Source organism: Myxine glutinosa, chromosome 6 (assembly GCF_964187855.1).
Source record: "Myxine glutinosa chromosome 6, kmMyxGlut1.1, whole genome shotgun sequence".
Lineage (NCBI taxonomy): Eukaryota > Metazoa > Chordata > Myxini > Myxiniformes > Myxinidae > Myxine > Myxine glutinosa.
In genome coordinates this window covers 3,096,855-3,114,099 of record NC_136266.1, presented here as the reverse complement: position 1 = coordinate 3,114,099, position 17,245 = coordinate 3,096,855, and the positions used below count along the sequence as shown (strand labels likewise).

The following is a 17,245-nucleotide window of genomic DNA, read 5'->3' as shown; positions in this document are numbered from 1 at the left end:
ACGGCCCCACCAGCAGAAATGTGTCTGGGAGTGTGTGTGCGTGACAGACCCACCAGCAGAAATGTGTGTGAGATTGTGTACACGTGATGGGCCCACTAGCAGAAATGTGTCTGGGATTGTGTGTCCATGACAGGCCCACTAGCACAAATGTGTGTGGGATTGTGTACGCGTGACAGGCCCACTAGCAGAAATGTGTGTGAGATGGTGTATGCATGACAGGCCCACTCGCAGAAATGTGTCTGGGATTGTGTACACATGGAAGGCCCACAAGTAGAAATGTGTGTAGGATTGTGTATGCATGACAGGCCCACTATCAGAAATGTGTGTAGGATTGTGTACGCGTGACAGGCCCACTAGCAGAAATGTGTGTGAGATTGTGTACGCGTGACAGGCCCACGAGCAGAAATGTGTCTGGGATTGTGTACGCGTGACGGGCCCACTAGCAGAAATGTGTGTGAGATTGTGTACTCGTGACAGGCCTACTATCAGAAATGTGTCTGGGATTGTGTACACATGGAAGGCCCACTCGCAGAAATGTGTGTAGGATTGTGCATGCGTGACAGGCCCACTATCAGAAATGTGTGTGAGATTGTGTACGCATGACGGGCCCACTAGCAGAAATGTGTGTAGGATTGTGTATGCATGACAGGCCCACTATCAGAAATGTGTCTGGGATTGTGTACACATGGAAGGCCCACTAGCAGAAATGTGTGTAGGATTGTGTATGCGTGACAGGCCCACTATCAGAAATGTGTGTGAGATTGTGTACGCGTGACGGGCCCACTAGCAGAAATATGTGAGATTGTGTACATATGGAAGGCCCACCAGCAGAAATGTGCCTGGGATTGTGTGTGCGTTACAGGCCCACTATCAGAAATGTGTCTGGGATTGTGTACGTGTGACAGGTTCATTTGGTTGGGTTGTCGACAACTAAATGGACATCCTTCACCTGCTTTGCTATTGGGGAGGGTGACTGTGACACCTGCCAGGACCAAAAACAACACCTGGCAAAGTGCGGATGAGCTTCCATAGGGAGCCAACGGCCATCCAGTAAGGAGATGGTGTCTCCTAAAAACACCCATCCGGTTTGGACCGGTTTAAGTCATACCAAAGACTTTTAAAAATAGTTCTTGCTGTTTCCTTGCTTGAAAAGGATAGATCACGGATAACCCCCATTGGTTGGCATCCATTGGGAGGTGGAAATTCCCCACTGAGTGCGGTGAGAAAAGCGGCGCCATTGTTATGACGTCGCTGGTACCCAGAGTATCCAGGGAAGTGACGGCACTTCCCCCAAGCTCAGTGGCTGTGTTAAGTGTTTGTCTCATCAGTGTGTGTGTGTGTGTGTATGTGTGTGTGTGTGTGTCAGCTATATTACGAGCCTTGGTCCAAGTATTATAAAATAACAAATAAAAAAAAAGAAGAAATAATTCGACGGAATTTTTCCATTTTACACACTTTTATTTAACTTCATCTGAACTTTGATTGTTTGTCCCATTTCAAACCTTTGAGCCGTTCGTTTTCTAGGTTCCATATGTCCAGAGAGCTGAAATGTGGCCCACGGTCCTCCTTTTTTGTACATTTTCATCTTTCAACATTTAATTTTTTAAAATGAAACATTTTAGAAATAATAAAAATAAATAGGTTTAAAACTTTAGAAAAAAAGTGTCTATCCCTAAAACATGTTTTTTTTGGTTTACTTGTTGAACTGGGCATACTTGATTTAGATGAAAAGGTGTTTTTGAAGTTATGAACACCTGCCACGGAATCTGTTTTGTAGCAATGGCGCAGATTATGGCCTAATACCCATTGTCCCTGCGAAGGTCCCTCTACCCTGCTGTTGATGTTACCCCACCCATTGCCCTTTTTCCCACTGTTCTTCTTCTTCTTCTGCTTTGTTCTGTTCCATTCTGTATTCTATCTCTTCCATGAACCTCAACGTTGTATAACAATAAAAATACTCATTACGTTGATGTGAAGTACCACATAGTCCCTACATTATCAACATCATGCAATTGTGAAATCTCAGGTCCTTGGTGCTTCAAAGCGCATTTATGAAACTAGTGAGATACCCGTGCTACGCACGGTTGGGAGGCCGGAAGCAAACAGACAATGCAGAAACGGCGAATGCTAAAGCATGACACCAATAAATTTCACATTCCTGTAGCACCTACAGTCGCACGTCAGATATGGACAGCAAGTTTGTGAAGGACTTCCATGAAAAATGTACCCGTTGGCAAACAAACAGGTACGTTTGTTCAATTCCCAGTCAATGGCGAATCTGCATATGGCAATCCGCGAATTCATGTTTAGAAAATAGAAACCGTCACGGCATTTCGTCATTCACTTGAACTCGATAGCTCTTTTTTCATTCCAAACAGCATAACTTCAATCACAAATGAAATAACATTGATATGAAAAATAAACTTTTAACAACATTCGTGACATAAACAAATATTTAAATCCTGATGTGAAGTTCCGCATGGTTGGGTGAATACAATTACGAATTCAAAATCGTAATTGTATTCACTCAATTCCAATCATCAATTGATACTTCAACAAAACGATTAACACGATTAACGTTTAACGATTTAACATTACGATTGAATGACGGTTGTATTGGGATATTATCAAACCCGCGCATTGCCGTCATCTGTCCACTTCCGCATTCGCAGCAGGTTCATAATTCTCATCAAAATCTAAACAGTATTTGTAGAACTTCAATAAGAGCCACATCACTGTTCATATCAGTAAATATTATTCCATCATGTTTCGAAAAACTGGAAAATTGGAAAAATTGGAAAAACAATATAGCAAAACATTGTAGCAATATAAACAAACAATATAGCCAATAATATTTTATTGCCAGGCTGGTCCCAGGCTGGTATTAGCCTGGTGTTGGCTTAGCGGTGAGGGTGCCGGCTTGGGATCCTAGGATCCTGGGTTCGAATCCGGTCGATCGCTGAATTAACGCCAGGCGGGTTGACTCAGCCTGTCATCCTTCCGAGGTCGGCAAATTGAGTACCAGCTTGCTGGGATGAATGATCCCGGTGTGTACCCCGGTTTAGAATAGGTACACCGTATCCCTGTGCATCGTAAGAGCGTGACCAAGGGTTGGCGTCAGGAAGGGCATCCGGCCATAAAAACATTGCCTCAAACAGGGAACCATGATTGTCATGGGGCCCGCAAGGCTAACCCCCACTCTAGCGGGGAAAATGGCCTTAAAACGATCATTCATTCATTCATTCATTCCCAGGGGTCCCAGGAATATCCACCCAAAATACCGTTGCGTTTTTGCGGTACCTTCAAACAGACGGACAGACATTTGGTGAATTATAGTAAGATACCACAGGAATACTGAACCACCTTTCGAGGCCATTTTTCCCGCAAAGCCTGCTTCGGGCACCGTGGGTCCCCTTTGTTGAAGCAATGTTTTATGGCCGGATGCCCTTCCTGCCACCAACCCTGTTGGTCGCCTCTGGCGACACACAGGGAATTACCAGTGAACTGGTACTCAATTTTCCGACCTCGGAAGGATGACAGGCTGAGTCAACCCCTCTGGAGTTAATTCAGTGATTGACCGGGATTCGAACCCAGGATCCTAAGATCCCAAGCCGGCACCCCAACCGCTAAGCCAACACCAGGCTTCACCACAGGAATACTACTACTTTATTTATCATTACAATGAGTCATATCAAACAAGTGATTTTGACAATCTCAGCCATCATACCAGCAAAAGGAGTGCGGCCGAGGCCTGGCTCGAAGGCGCATGCCCAGAGCTCTGTGCGGTCATCGTCTGGACGATCTCCGTTACTGTGACAACGCAGGAGATGCAACGGTTCAAGCACCAGATGCTGTCCAGTCACACAAGGTGCATTTATCAGAACACTTTTTAATAATCAAATAATGATGTATCAAGAAAATAACACCAAAACTACATCATGAGTATGTGTATATACAGTGCTCTCCCTCCATAAGTATTGGAACAGTGAAGTCAAATTTGTTATTATTGCTACATACAGTCAGACCCCACATTTGCGTGGGTATCACTTCCTGGAAAATGTCGGGAATGTCGAATCTGTGAATGTGGGGGCATTATTTCAATGCGGAAAAGGGGGATAGGTTCCTGGCGGTTCCTGATTCATATAAGAAGAAAAAATTGAAAGTTTAAAATGATTTGGACCGCAAATGCACAAGATTACAGTTTCATAAAAAAATGCTTACAGAAAAAAAATGACAACACCAGGTACTGTTTCCAATTTATTGAAGGAATGTGCTTAAGTTTATTGAAAGTGCTTAACCAGCTTGACCAAACCGTACCGTGAAACGAAAAAAACCACAACAACATCATGTGCCGTTTAAAATATTTATTTTACAAACACACGCAACTTTTCAAATGATGATGACAGAAGAACCACCTTTGGAGGCCATTTTTCCCCACAGAGCAGGGGTTGGCCTTTTTCGGGCACCGTGGTCCCCTTTTTGAAGCAATGTTTTATGGCCGGATGCCCTTCCTGCCGCCAACACTGTTAGTCGCCTCTTGCTACACGCAGGGAATTACCAGTGACCAGGTACTCAATTTGCCGACCTCGGAAGGATGACAGGCTGAGTCAACCCCCTGGCATTAATTCAGCGATCGACCGGGATTCGAACCCAGGATCCTAGGATCCCAAGCTGGCAACCCAACCGCTAAGCCAACACCATGCTATGATGATGATGATAACGAAGAATTAAAATCCAGCGAACTCCTTAACTCTGAAGATGACCCAGGTAAGGGTACTGATTAGTCGTGCACTAAGGGGGAGACAGGAGAGGGTGCTGAAGAGGGCGCAGGTGAGGTTGCTGATGAGTTGTGCACCAAAAGGAAGGTAGGTGAGGGCACTGAAGCCGACACGGGTGAGGGTGCTGATTAGTCGTGCACTAAGGGGGAGGCAGGAGATGGTTCTGAAGAGGGCACATGTGAGGTCGCCGATTAGTCGTGCACTAAGGGAGAGCCCGGATGGTGCTAAAACTGTTGAGGTGGAGCGACCAGGGCGCAATAAATGCGTGATGGAGAGCTACCTAGCAGATTGCCGCAGGTTTCTGTGCAGCTTTTTTTTTTTTTTTTTGTATACTGAATCGAGGCTCGTGAGAGAGCTAACATTTATTTCACAAACAAACAAACAAAACAAACCAGACAAACAAAATATACAAAAAGAGGGAGCGGAAGACAAGATGGGGAGAGAAGGGGAAGCACACAACCAGAACATTTGAGAGCAGGGAGAAGTGTGGGAGGGAGAGGGCTTGGGGGCAGGAGGCGTGGGAGGGGGAGGGGGGGGGGGGGGAGAGGTATAAAACACAAGGGGACCGAAATTAGCGGGGGTAGAAAAGATCAAGGTTTTGGATGGGGGAAGATAAGAGATGGTGGTGAACAGCTGTTTTAAAGACCTGGAGGGTGGAGTGGGATTGAAGAGAGTGAGGGAGTTTGTTCCAGAGGCGGGAGAAAAGAGGAATGAAGGAGTGAAGGTGAGCAGAAAGTCTTGATTTTGGCAGTTTAACCATAAGAGGGTTGCAGGCAGATCTTGTGCGACCTGGAGGAATATTTGGGGGACAGAGCCCAGAGAGGGCTGGGGGGACAAGGCCAGAGAGGAGACGGTAGAAGACGGAAAGACCACCAACCTGCCTGCGGTGTGAGTGAAAGGCCCTTGGAGTTAGCTTCATCGCGGGAGATTCCAATGATTCTGAACGCTTTGGTTTCAACAGCGTGAAGACGGGCTAGGTGTGAGGCAGGAGCACCAGACCAGAGGGGAGAGCAGTATTCCATAGAGCTGCGGATGAAAGCCTTGTATGTGGTGAGGAGCTCAGGTGTGCCAAGGAAGGACTTCGCACGACGGAGGATGCCCAGTCGGCGACTGGCTTTGGAGGCCAGATTTGAAATGTGGTTTTCCCAGGAAAGATCATGGCAAATAGTGAGACCCAAAAGCTTGAGTGACAGAACTTCTTGGAGAGGATTATTCAGAAAGTGGATTGGAGGGTTTTCCAGTCGGTCTTTTCGGAGAGACATCGTAAGAGTGTGAGATTTATCAGGATTGAAAGACATGTTCCATTTGTTTGCCCAGTCTGTGATTTTGTTCAGGTCTGCAGAGAGTGAGGAGGCTGCAGACTGCCGATCTGAGGGATGAGGAATGGAGCGACAGAGAGTAGAGTCGTCAGCAAAGAGATAGAGAGGATTTTCAAGAGAGTCAGAGAGATCATTGATGAAGACCAGAAAAAGCACAGGGCCCAGTACACTACCTTGGGGAACTCCAGCCTGAACAGGAAGAGGAGATGAGAGAAACCCATTCAGGGCCACACGTTGACTACGACCAGAGAGGAAGTCCGCCAGCCATGCGTGGAGATTTCCATGGATACCAAAGGAGGAGGGTTTGGTGAGCAGAGCAGGGTGCCAGACCGTATCGAAGGCACGTGAAATGTCAAGGGAGACAGCTCTAATTTCCTGTTTGGCGTTGAGGACCTCCATCCATTGTTGAGAAAGCAGAAGCAGCATGTCCAGAGTAGAGTGACCAGGTCTGAAACCAAATTGATGATCAGAGATCAAGCCATTGGAGAAGAGGAAAGATTTCATATCTGAAGCAATGATGGATTCCATGATTTTGCTGATAATTGGGAGAAGGCTGATTGGTCTGTAGATGCTGGGATCTGTTTTTGCACCTTTTTTGTGCAAAGCGGTGATGTTGGCTGATTTCCAAGCAGATGGCAGATGACCTTGAGCAAAAGAGAGGGTGAAGAGAACAGAGAGAGGGTGTGAAAGAGCGGAAGAACATGATTTTAGGACCCGTGGGCTGATGCCGTCAGGACCAGTTGCAGAATCAGAGGTGAGGGTTGACAGAAACTTTTCCACCTTGTCAGGAGGAAAGGACACAGAGTCCAGGAGCAGCTGGGTACGACTGGGTATGGTGGGTACAGAGAGGGATGGGTTTGGGACACAAGATTTAGAGGCAAACACAGAGTTGAGGCATTCATCTTTTTCACGTGCGGAGTCAGCCGTTAAGCCGTTTGAGGTGAGGGAGGGGATGGAGGGGGAACAAACACCAGAAACAGATTTGACCAGACGTCACCAGGATTTGGAAGAGGGAGACAGATAAGAGAGTTCGGTCTTGAGAACGGTGAGATATTGTTTCCTGGCTCTCCTGAGGGTGGACACACACTTGTTTCGGGCTTTGTGAAAGGAAATGAGATTTCCTTCCGTTGGATTTGCTTTCCAGGAGACGAAAGCAAGTTGTTTCAGGGCAACAGCCTCACCGCAAGATTCCGTGTACCATGGACGGGAGGAAGGGTATGACAACTGAAGACGAGATGGGATAAATCTGTGCATGAGAGAGAGCAATTTACTTTGAAAGAATTCCCAGGATGAGTTGATGTCAGAGGGGGTAGAGATGGGAGACCAGTCCAGATGATTGATGGCTGCTTGAAGACCGTGCCAGTTGGCCTGAGTGAAATGCCAGACTCGTCGACGCTGAGGAGGCTCTCTGAGAATGGTCAGAGAGATGTCCACTTTGACAAGCACATGATCAGATGAGCCAATTGGAGCAGAAGAAGAGCAGCAGACATTTTCAGGGAAGTTTGTCATAACCAAATCCAGAAGAGAAGATGCTCCGTTGACTGAGATCCGGGTCGGGAAATTGACAGATTGTGTCAGTCCCAGTGAGTCGCAGAAGTCCTTTGCTGAAGAGCCATGGCTGGTGAGAGAGGTACCCACACCCAGCCAACTGGCATGGTGACAATTGAAATGGCTCGTTGTATGGGCATGGCTCTTTGTATGGGAGCAGCATCATCTAATCCAACGCCCTCTTAAACTTGAGGTAACGCTCCATGACCGGGTCGGATTCTTGCACCCTGTCAGAGCAGGAGGATTTCGATGTAATTAGCAGGGGAAAATGTAGCTTGAGGGTATGTTTTGATGTTCATCATACGAGGGATGATGCCGTGTTAATTAGTAGTAGGGTTTAAGGTTACTTTCCCCTGTTCATGATACCCCTAGCGGCCATCCCTAACATGTATAACAACCGCTGACCGAGCAAAACATCAGCCGGCTAGTATTCACACACTATGGACACATACGGCAAAGGCCCCTCTAGGAGATGCGGAGCTACAATGGTCCAATGGGCGGGGGACGGGACAGGCAGGCCACGCTCTCCCGAGTGACGTGGCCGGAGGAGGTGGGCGGAGCGAGAAAGTGAAGTGAGCATGTCGGAGAAGAAGCCTGGACATTTTGTTTCTGAGGAGAGCGTTTTTGTGTGGTGACAGTGAGGATGCTTGTGCTGCCGTCGCTCGTGGGCTGAAAGCCGCGCTGTCCTTCCCCAAGAGGAGGGTGTTATCTCATAAAAAAACGAGAGCAATGCGACTGTGTCGCCAATATGCCTCCACATAGTCCCACAATGGGTAGATGCCCTCGTTCGCTGTTCTAAAAATAAACAAGTTTGATTGAAATCCCTTCAGCTGTTTTCAAGTCTCATTTTCACCAGCCATGACAGGTTTCACATCGATCGGTGAAGCAGTTTCAGAGAAGGGATTTTTGAAAATATCAGCTTTCAAGCTAATATGGCTGCCACATCATGTGAAATATGACCTTAAAACATGTACGCTCTGCATATGTACACTACATGACCAAAAGTATGCGGACACCCCTTCTAATTAGTGGATTCCCCTGTTTCAGCCACACCCATTGCTGAGAGGTATATATCATCAAGCACACAGCCATGCAATCTCCAGAGACAAACATTGGCAGTAGAATGGGCCGTACTGAAGAGCTCAGTGACTTCAACGTGGCACCGTCATAGGATGTCACCTTTCCAACAAGTCAGTTCGTCAAATTTCTGCCCTGCTAGTGCTGCCGCAGTCAACTGTAAGTGCTGTTATTGTGAAGTGGAAACGTCTAGGAGCAACAACAGCTCAGCCGCGAAGTGGCAGGCCACACACGCTCACAGAACGGGACCGCCGAGTGCTGAAGTGCGTAGCATGTTAAAAATCGTCTGTCCTCGGTTGCAACACTCACTACCGAGTTCCAAACTGCCTCTGGCAGCAACATCAGCACAACAAACTGTTCCTTGCGAGCTTCATGAAATGGGTTTCCATGGCCGAGCAGCCGCACACAAGCCTAATATCACCTTGCTCAAAGCCAAGCGTCGGCTGGAGTGGTGTAAAGCTCGCCACCATTGGACTCCGGAGCAGTGGAAACACCTTCTCTGGAGTGATGAATCACGCTTAAACATCTGGCAGTGTGACGGACGAATCTGGGTTTGGCGGATGCCAGGAGAACGCTACCTGCCCGAATGCATAGTGCCAACTGTAATGTTTGGTGGAGGAGGAATAATAGTCTGGGGCTGTTTTTCATGGTTCGGGCGAGGCCGCTAAGTTCCAGTGAAGGGAAATCCTAACGCTACAGCATACAATGACATTCTAGATGATTGTGTCTTCCAACTTTGTGGCAACAGTTTGTGGAAGGCCCTTTCTTGTTTCAGCATGACAATGCCCCCATGCACAAAGTGAAGTCCATACAGAAATGGTTTGTCGAGATCGGTATGGAAGAACTTTACTGGCCTGCACAGAGCCCTGATCTCAACCCCATCGAACAACTTTGGGATGAATTGGAACGCAGACTGCGAGCCAGGCCTAATCGCCCAACATCAGTGCCCGGCTTCACAAATGTTCTTGTGGCTGAATGGAAGCAAATCCCCGCGGCAATGTTCCAACATCTAATGGAAAGCCTTCCCAGAAGAGCAAATATTTAGCAGCAAAGGGAGGGACCAACTCCATATTAATGCCCATGATTTTGGAATGAGATGTTCGATGTTCAGGTGTCCACATACTTTTGGTCATGTAGTGTATGTGTCGGGGATCACATTTGTGAAGTTTCGTGTGGTTCGGATAAGGTTCGTTTTTCTATCCAAGATGGCTGCCAAACCACGGGACCTACGACATCATCATTTTCAAACGATATGCAACAATGGTGTTAGATGATGTTTGTAAAATTTAGCATCAATAGAGTAAGTGGTTTCAGAGATATAATTATTTAATATTTTCCTTCAATCCAATATGGCTGCCACACCATGTGACCTATGATGTCATAAATGCAATATTTCAATACAAATGGGTCATCGATCATGTGCATGTAATTTCAGATTTTTAGGATAAGGAATTTGATTCAAACATTTTTGGCTGGTATACCACTTCACCTATGATGTCATCATTATCATGCTTTTGTTTCCCATTGGGAGTACTTGATAATGTGCCAAGTTTCAAATTTTTCCATTCAGTGGTTTCCGAGAAATAATTTTTTAATTATTTGCGTTTGATCCATGATGGCTGCCATACCATGTGACCTATGACATCACAATGATCATAAAAACATTCTGCATGGGTGTCACTCCTACCCTGAAAGTTACGTCTCAATCGGCCTTGTGGTTGCTGAGAAAAATGAGGTTTAGCCCGTACGGACGGACTGACAACCCAAAAACATAATGCCTCCGGCCATCTTCGGGGGCGGAGGCATAAAACGGAGAGGAAACTTTCAGAGACCGGACAGAAAGAGGGCCGTCTACGCCACTCGCCTTGGTACCGGGCGCCCTCGGCGTTCGACGTTGCCGCCATCTTTCCGAGCTTCCTGCCCGGGCGGCTGCTGGATCCATATTGGGCCAGCTAAGTGCCGGAGGGGAATTTTCATTTTATTACTTTACCCTTTGTGTGTGTTTGTGTCTGTGTTGAGGGAGGTACCTCAATTTATAACTCCATTCACTGACTACTACATAGTCCTCATTGAGGCCAGGCCTAAATGCATTGATATATGCATTAAATGCATTGAGCTGCATTGACAGAAAAAGTGAAGAAAGAGAGAATAATCTAAGAGTTTATCACCAAGTACTTGGGAGCAGAAACCGAAGTAATATCTGTAGAAAAGAGTAAAGAGCCAACTTAGTAGCGTAATTCGAGCGGGTCGAGTTTTGAGGTCAGATTGGGAGAGGTGTATGGAAGACTTCTATTAATCATTAGGGTCGGTGAGTTATGCAAGTAGTTAAATTGTACGTCAATGTGAACTTTGTTCTTAAAGCATGTAAGGATATGGAAAGGCAAGTTTTGGCCCATTGTTAAATTAGTATTTACAAACCAGAGGGTGCTTTTAAGCTCGCAGTCTGAGCAAGGCCTTGGGAATGGAACCGAAGCGATAAGGGGACATCTGTAAATAGTGTTTTGCCCTTAAGTGGAGAGCCCCAGCGCTGAGGGTTGACTCAAGCCCAGGGTGAATGCATTAATCAAGTAGTGAGATTGTGCAGGTCAGAGTAGGTTGACATATAGGGGATAAGACCATGGTTTCTTCTCCTTTGCCTGCGATAGTATCTTATGTAAAGCTTTTAGTGACTGTAGAATAGAAACCAGACAGGCTTTTGGTGCCAAGAAGACGGAGTCGACCAAGTTCTGTGTTGACCTCTACATTCCAATCCCACTACTTCAAAGTAACAGAGGTCTACTTAAGGAGAATGCTCTGGGAGGACGAGAGAGGAGAGAAGAGAAGGAAGAAGTCTTCAACCAAGCGACGCGTCATATCTTGGTGATATTTTGTGTAACAAGTTCTCTCTAAATTCGGAATAAACCTTGGCTTGAATAGACGAGTCTGAGTTCTTTGAGTCCGAGTCTCGTCTTGAGAAATTTACTTTAGGGTTCAGTTAAAAGTTCCCTAACAGGTGATAAGTCCGATTACTTTGGATTCAATTCTGTCCAGTAAGTATGTGGAGCTAGAACCTCCACAGATGTGAGAGAAGTACTCTATACAAGGACAAATCAATCCTTTATATAGTTGAAGCAACTGTTGAGAGAAGAAGAATCTTCGACATCTGAACAGGACTCCTATTTTCTTAGAGACAGACTTAGCTACTTGTGTAATGTGTGGATTCCAGGATAAATTTGTTGTTAGGGTAATACCTAGTAGGTTTATTGAATCACTTGGTGTAATTGTGGAGCTTTAAAAGGAGATTTGAGAGTTGAGAGGAGTTTTAGAGAGAGAAATGGGAAGAAATTGAGTTTTAGAAACATTAAACATAACCTGATTGCATTTGTCCCACTGAGAAATGTTGTCCAAATTCGAATTTAAAGAGGAGGCTGTGATCAAACGAGGTGTATATATATGTATATACACACCTGGTCACAAGTATAAACATGTTCAAAACACACCTGGTCACAAGTGTGCCGCACTGACCGGGTCCTCAGTCGAGGTGTATATATATATATATATATATATATATATATATATATATATATATATACATCTATCTATAATTCCAGTAATCTCTGTGTGTATGTATGTATGTATGTATGTATGTATGTCTGTGACCGCTGTTTCTCGACAACCACGGGTCCGATATACTTTAAACTTGCCAGGTATATTGCTGGGGACCCGAGGATGTGTCTTTTCAAGGTTTCATATTAATCGGACAAGTAGTTACCGAGCTATGTCCAAAAAACGATTCAACCAATCAGAGAGCAGCGAGCTATCACGTGTGCCGAACGTGCCGAACAGACTCTGCCTCGGACGGCACATTTGAGAGCGTATTCATTTATTTCACGTTGGCAAACTATGTTGGCGTTCAACTATGTTTTAAAACTAATTAAAACTAATTTGCGATTCTTTCGCTTTCCTGCGCGTTTGTGCATGCTATGGCGATTTCTTTACCAAACTCCGCAAGCCGTTCGCTTTGGACCAAACCATTTCATGTAAATAGAGGGGGGGGATTGTCACCGTACTCGCAAGCCGTTCGCTTTGGACCAAACCATTTCATGTAAATAGAGGGGGGGGGGATATAATTTTAGATATAGATATAGTACGGGCATGCACCTAGTATTATAAACACTAACAGGAATCAAATTCCTGCGATGGGCTAAGTGTGGAAAAATTCTGACTCGATGCGGGGCTCGAACCACGGACCTCCGTTGATTACGCGTCAACAACCCACTGCGCTATTGAGCCAGCCGCAATCTCCTCAGAACTTTTCCACACTTAACACTGCGAGCTTTATAAGATTGTGGCTGGCTCAATAGCGCAGTGGGCTGTTGACGCGTAATCAACGGAGGTCCGTGGTTCGAGCCCCGCATCGAGTCAGAATTAGTCCACACTTAGCCCCTCGCAGGAATTTGATTCCTGTTTATAAAATCGTAGATGCATTAATCTTCAATGCATTTCTACTTATACACACATACATCGTACATACGCATACATATACTTACGCTAACATTTGGGGTCTGCCTAGCAGGCACGTAAGACATCGGCCATTATAAAGCTCGCAGTGTTAAGTGTGGAAAAGTTCTGAGGAGATTGCGGCTGGCTCAATAGCGCAGTGGGCTGTTGACACGTAATCAACGGAGGTCCATGGTTCGAGCCCCGCATTGAGTCAGAATTTTTACCACACTTAGCCCCTCGCAGGAATTTGATTCCTGTTTATATATTTAAAATATATATATATATATATATACATATATATATATATAAGTTCAAAACACACCTGGTCACAAGTGTGCCGCACTGACCGGGTCCTCAGCATCATCCCGTTTTGGCCCTTCAACCTCGATACGGTCAGCTAAGGTGGGCCAGCAGGGGCACATACACATCCACATGCAGCAACTACACCTGGATGCGTACATACCCCCACCCCCAGGCAGTGCGAACGCAGACTACAACAACAACACCTCTGCATCCAGAATCCACAGCACCAAACAAACATGGTGGAACACTCAAACACCCACCTTTATACCCTTCACCACTCACCAACAAAACACACCAGATCATTCATACACACACACACACACACACACACACAACACCAAACAACCAACCACCTACCCTTACAACATACACCACTCAACATACAAAAACACACACTCATGCAAAAAGTAATTCATGCAAAAACACACACCCTCACCCACTCACTCATATACACAAAATAAAAAATAATAATCGTAACAAAAAAAAAAAAAAAAAAAAACACAACCAACCTACACCGTTTGACGTGCCTCCATAAACTTCCTCCATATCCAAAATGAGCCTTTCAAGGCAACCTGGGCCACCTTGTCACACATCCTCCATCTTTCTGTCCCACACACTCCAAGCCAAGCAGGAAATGCAGAAAAGGAATTGCCAATATACCCTGTACAGTGTACACCCCACCTCAAATGGCTGACACGAAACTCGCCAACCCTTCTCCCGGCACTCTGCCTCCAGCTCACTGTACTTTCCTCTCTTCCTCTCATGCACCTCCTCCATGTTCTCTTCCCAAGGTACCGACAATTCCCCTAAGATGACCTGTCTTGTTCCACCTGACCAAATGACAATGTCAGGCCGCAACCTTGTCACACAGATCTCCTCTGGGAATACCAATTGTGGCTTTAGGTCTGCCACCACCTGCCAATCACAAGCATCTGACAGCCCTCTTGCTTTCCACCTCCTCCTCTTTCCACCTCCTACCACTTGGCCCTCTTTGACAAACCACACCTCTCCCCCATCAGTCTCCTTCTCCACTCTTCTTTCTCTCGACCTCAGCACCTCTTGTTGCACCATCTGCACCACCACTGCCAGCACCTGATCATGTCGCCACCTGTATTGTCCTGCTGCCAATGCTACTGAACATGCACTCAGTGCATGCTGCACTGTTCCCACACCTCCACACAAATAACATCTCTCCTCCTGCAACAACCCCCACAATCTCAAGTTTACTGGTGACGGAAGCACATCATACATTGCCCGCAACAGGAAATTCAACAATATTGGCTCCATCCTCCAAATCTCTTGCCACTTCAATATCCTCATCCGCACACCTTCCCACTTAGTCCAAGCACCTTGCTGTGCCTGACCGACTGCTTTCACATATCTCCCCTCCTCTTCCTTTCTTCTCACCTTCCTCTCAACCATCTTCCGCCTCTCTTTCACACATGCCTTTCCCCATCGCTCATGCTTCATCCACCCCAAGCCATGCTTCCCATGCTGTACCATCCCCATGACCTCCTCCTGTTGCAACCGCTCCTCCATCTCGTCCACCTCTGCTCTTGCATTCCACTTCCGACTTCCCTTCTTCTCTGGGAGAGCATTCTTTACCACTGCATCACTTGAATCCCGCAACATCATGAACTCCCGCAATCTCACCACCTTAAACTCCTCGGTTAATGATGTCAAGGGAAACTGGAGTTTTCCACCCTGACCATAAAAGGCAATGTTCGTCAAACAGCGTGGCACTCCCAACCACCTCCTCACAAACCCGCTCACCACAACCTCCATCCTCTCTACATGCCCAATCACAATATCATACATCATCAATGGCCACAATACTCGTGGCATCAATCCAAACTTCAAACACCATACCTTCAACTTACCTGGCAAACCACATCCATCAATCCTCTTCAAACCTCTCAAAAGCTTGTTTCTGACCTCCTCCACTCTTCCCACATCATTCAACTCCACTGTATACCATCTTCCCAAACTCTTCACAGGGGCCTCTACCAATGATGGAACCACCTCCCCTCCCAGCTCAAACCTGTGCATGTTATCCACCACTCCTCGTCTCACTACCACACTCCTCGACTTTCTTGCTTTAAATCCCATTCTTACCCACCGCATCAACCTTTCCAGTCATCCCAGTACCTCTACTGCTGCATCAGCGGACTGTTGGACAACTGTCAGGTCATCCATGAAAGCAAACATTGCTGGCAAGCTCTGACCAGGGGCTCGCTCCACTTCTTTCCCATGTCCACTCACCGCACCTATCAACAACTCCATAACCAGCACAAACAAAATAGGGGAGATGGTACATCCCATCGGGTTCCCCACTTCCAACTTCTGCCACTCTGTTACATAGGACTGTGTCGCAAACCGCATCCAAAACTGATCATAATATGCCATCAAAAAATCCCTAAATCTCCGTGGCACCCAAAATAAATCCATGGCATACCTGATCAAGGCATGCGGCACTGACCCATATGCATTCTCCAAATCCAGCTGTACCACCGCAACGTCCTTCCTTTTCCTCTTTGCCTCCTGTAACACTTGCCAGACCATTGCTGAGTGTTCAATGCATCCTGGTGATCATGGTATTCCTGCCTTCTGCACAGAACCATCCACAAAACCATTCCCTCTGATGAAACCTGAGAGCCGTGCTGCAAAGACACTCATCAATATCTTCCCATCTACATCCAGCAATGATATTTGTCTAAACTGCTCCAGTGTCACAGCCTCCTCCTGCTTTGGAATATAAACTCCTTCACATATAATATAAATAAATATATACAATATAAAATATATACAATAAATATAAATATATACAATAAATATATACAATATAAAATATATACAATAAATATAAATATATACAATAAATATATACAATATAAATATATACACACATATATATATATATATATATATATATATATATATATATATATATATATATATATATATATATATATATATATATATTATTATTATTATCTATATTATAATAGCCGTAGATGATTCTGTCTGTTGGGTGTCTGTCCGGGGTGTGGCTTACTCGGTTTGCAGGGTAGCTCCACCCATAGCTCCACCCATTCTGGGAGTGGCTGCATATAATTATAAACAAATATCCACCATTTTATTAACTCGCATAGCTTTGAGGCCTGTTTTGTAGGCCCGTGGTGTCTTGCTCTCTCTCCCAGTTTTATTTCAAATCAAATTCGATATATCATTTCATTTTTCACAGTCGCTAACATAGTTTTAGACTCGGTTGAAAAAAAACGGGAAGAAAATCCGATGAAAGTTGCCGTTTATAGAACGAAATGAATCCTCAAAGGCCTGTAACTTCAACTTCAAAGGCCATTGAGTCTCTCTCACGCCTTTATCTCCAATCTAACTCACCATATGATTTCATTTTTATCGATGGTTTCAGACTCGGTGTCAGCAATAATTGAGAACATTCCACACACGCGGGAAAATGCAGAGATATATTTTTTTAAATCGCGTCATGGTGTATCATACACCGCCCAACATGACACCGATGGCAACGTGTCGATATATATTAAAAATTCGCTTTTGGTTTTCCGTTAAGATATACAGTATTACTTTTTCGTTTCATGACAGTCGTCACAAAAACGTCAACAATGATGCCGACATATATTTCTTCATTTTTATTTCATTCAACATTATTAGCCGGAAGTAAAGGTTCACATGTTCATTTCACGTGTGCAAAAACAAACT

General features: G+C 45.4%; 1 protein-coding gene across 1 annotated transcript in view; it reads right to left on the bottom strand.

Moving 5' to 3' along the window:
• LRWD1 (leucine rich repeats and WD repeat domain containing 1) overlaps positions 1-16,075 on the bottom strand; it is a 79,505-nt gene extending 63,430 nt beyond the window's left edge. Inside the window, exons 1-2 of the mRNA XM_078779540.1 lie at positions 15,987-16,075; positions 3,728-3,851 (exon numbers count right to left, since the gene is read on the bottom strand). The gene's annotated coding sequence lies outside the window, so the exon portion shown is untranslated. The remainder of the gene's footprint in view (positions 1-3,727; positions 3,852-15,986) is intronic.
• Between the last annotated feature and the right edge of the window lie 1,170 nt (positions 16,076-17,245).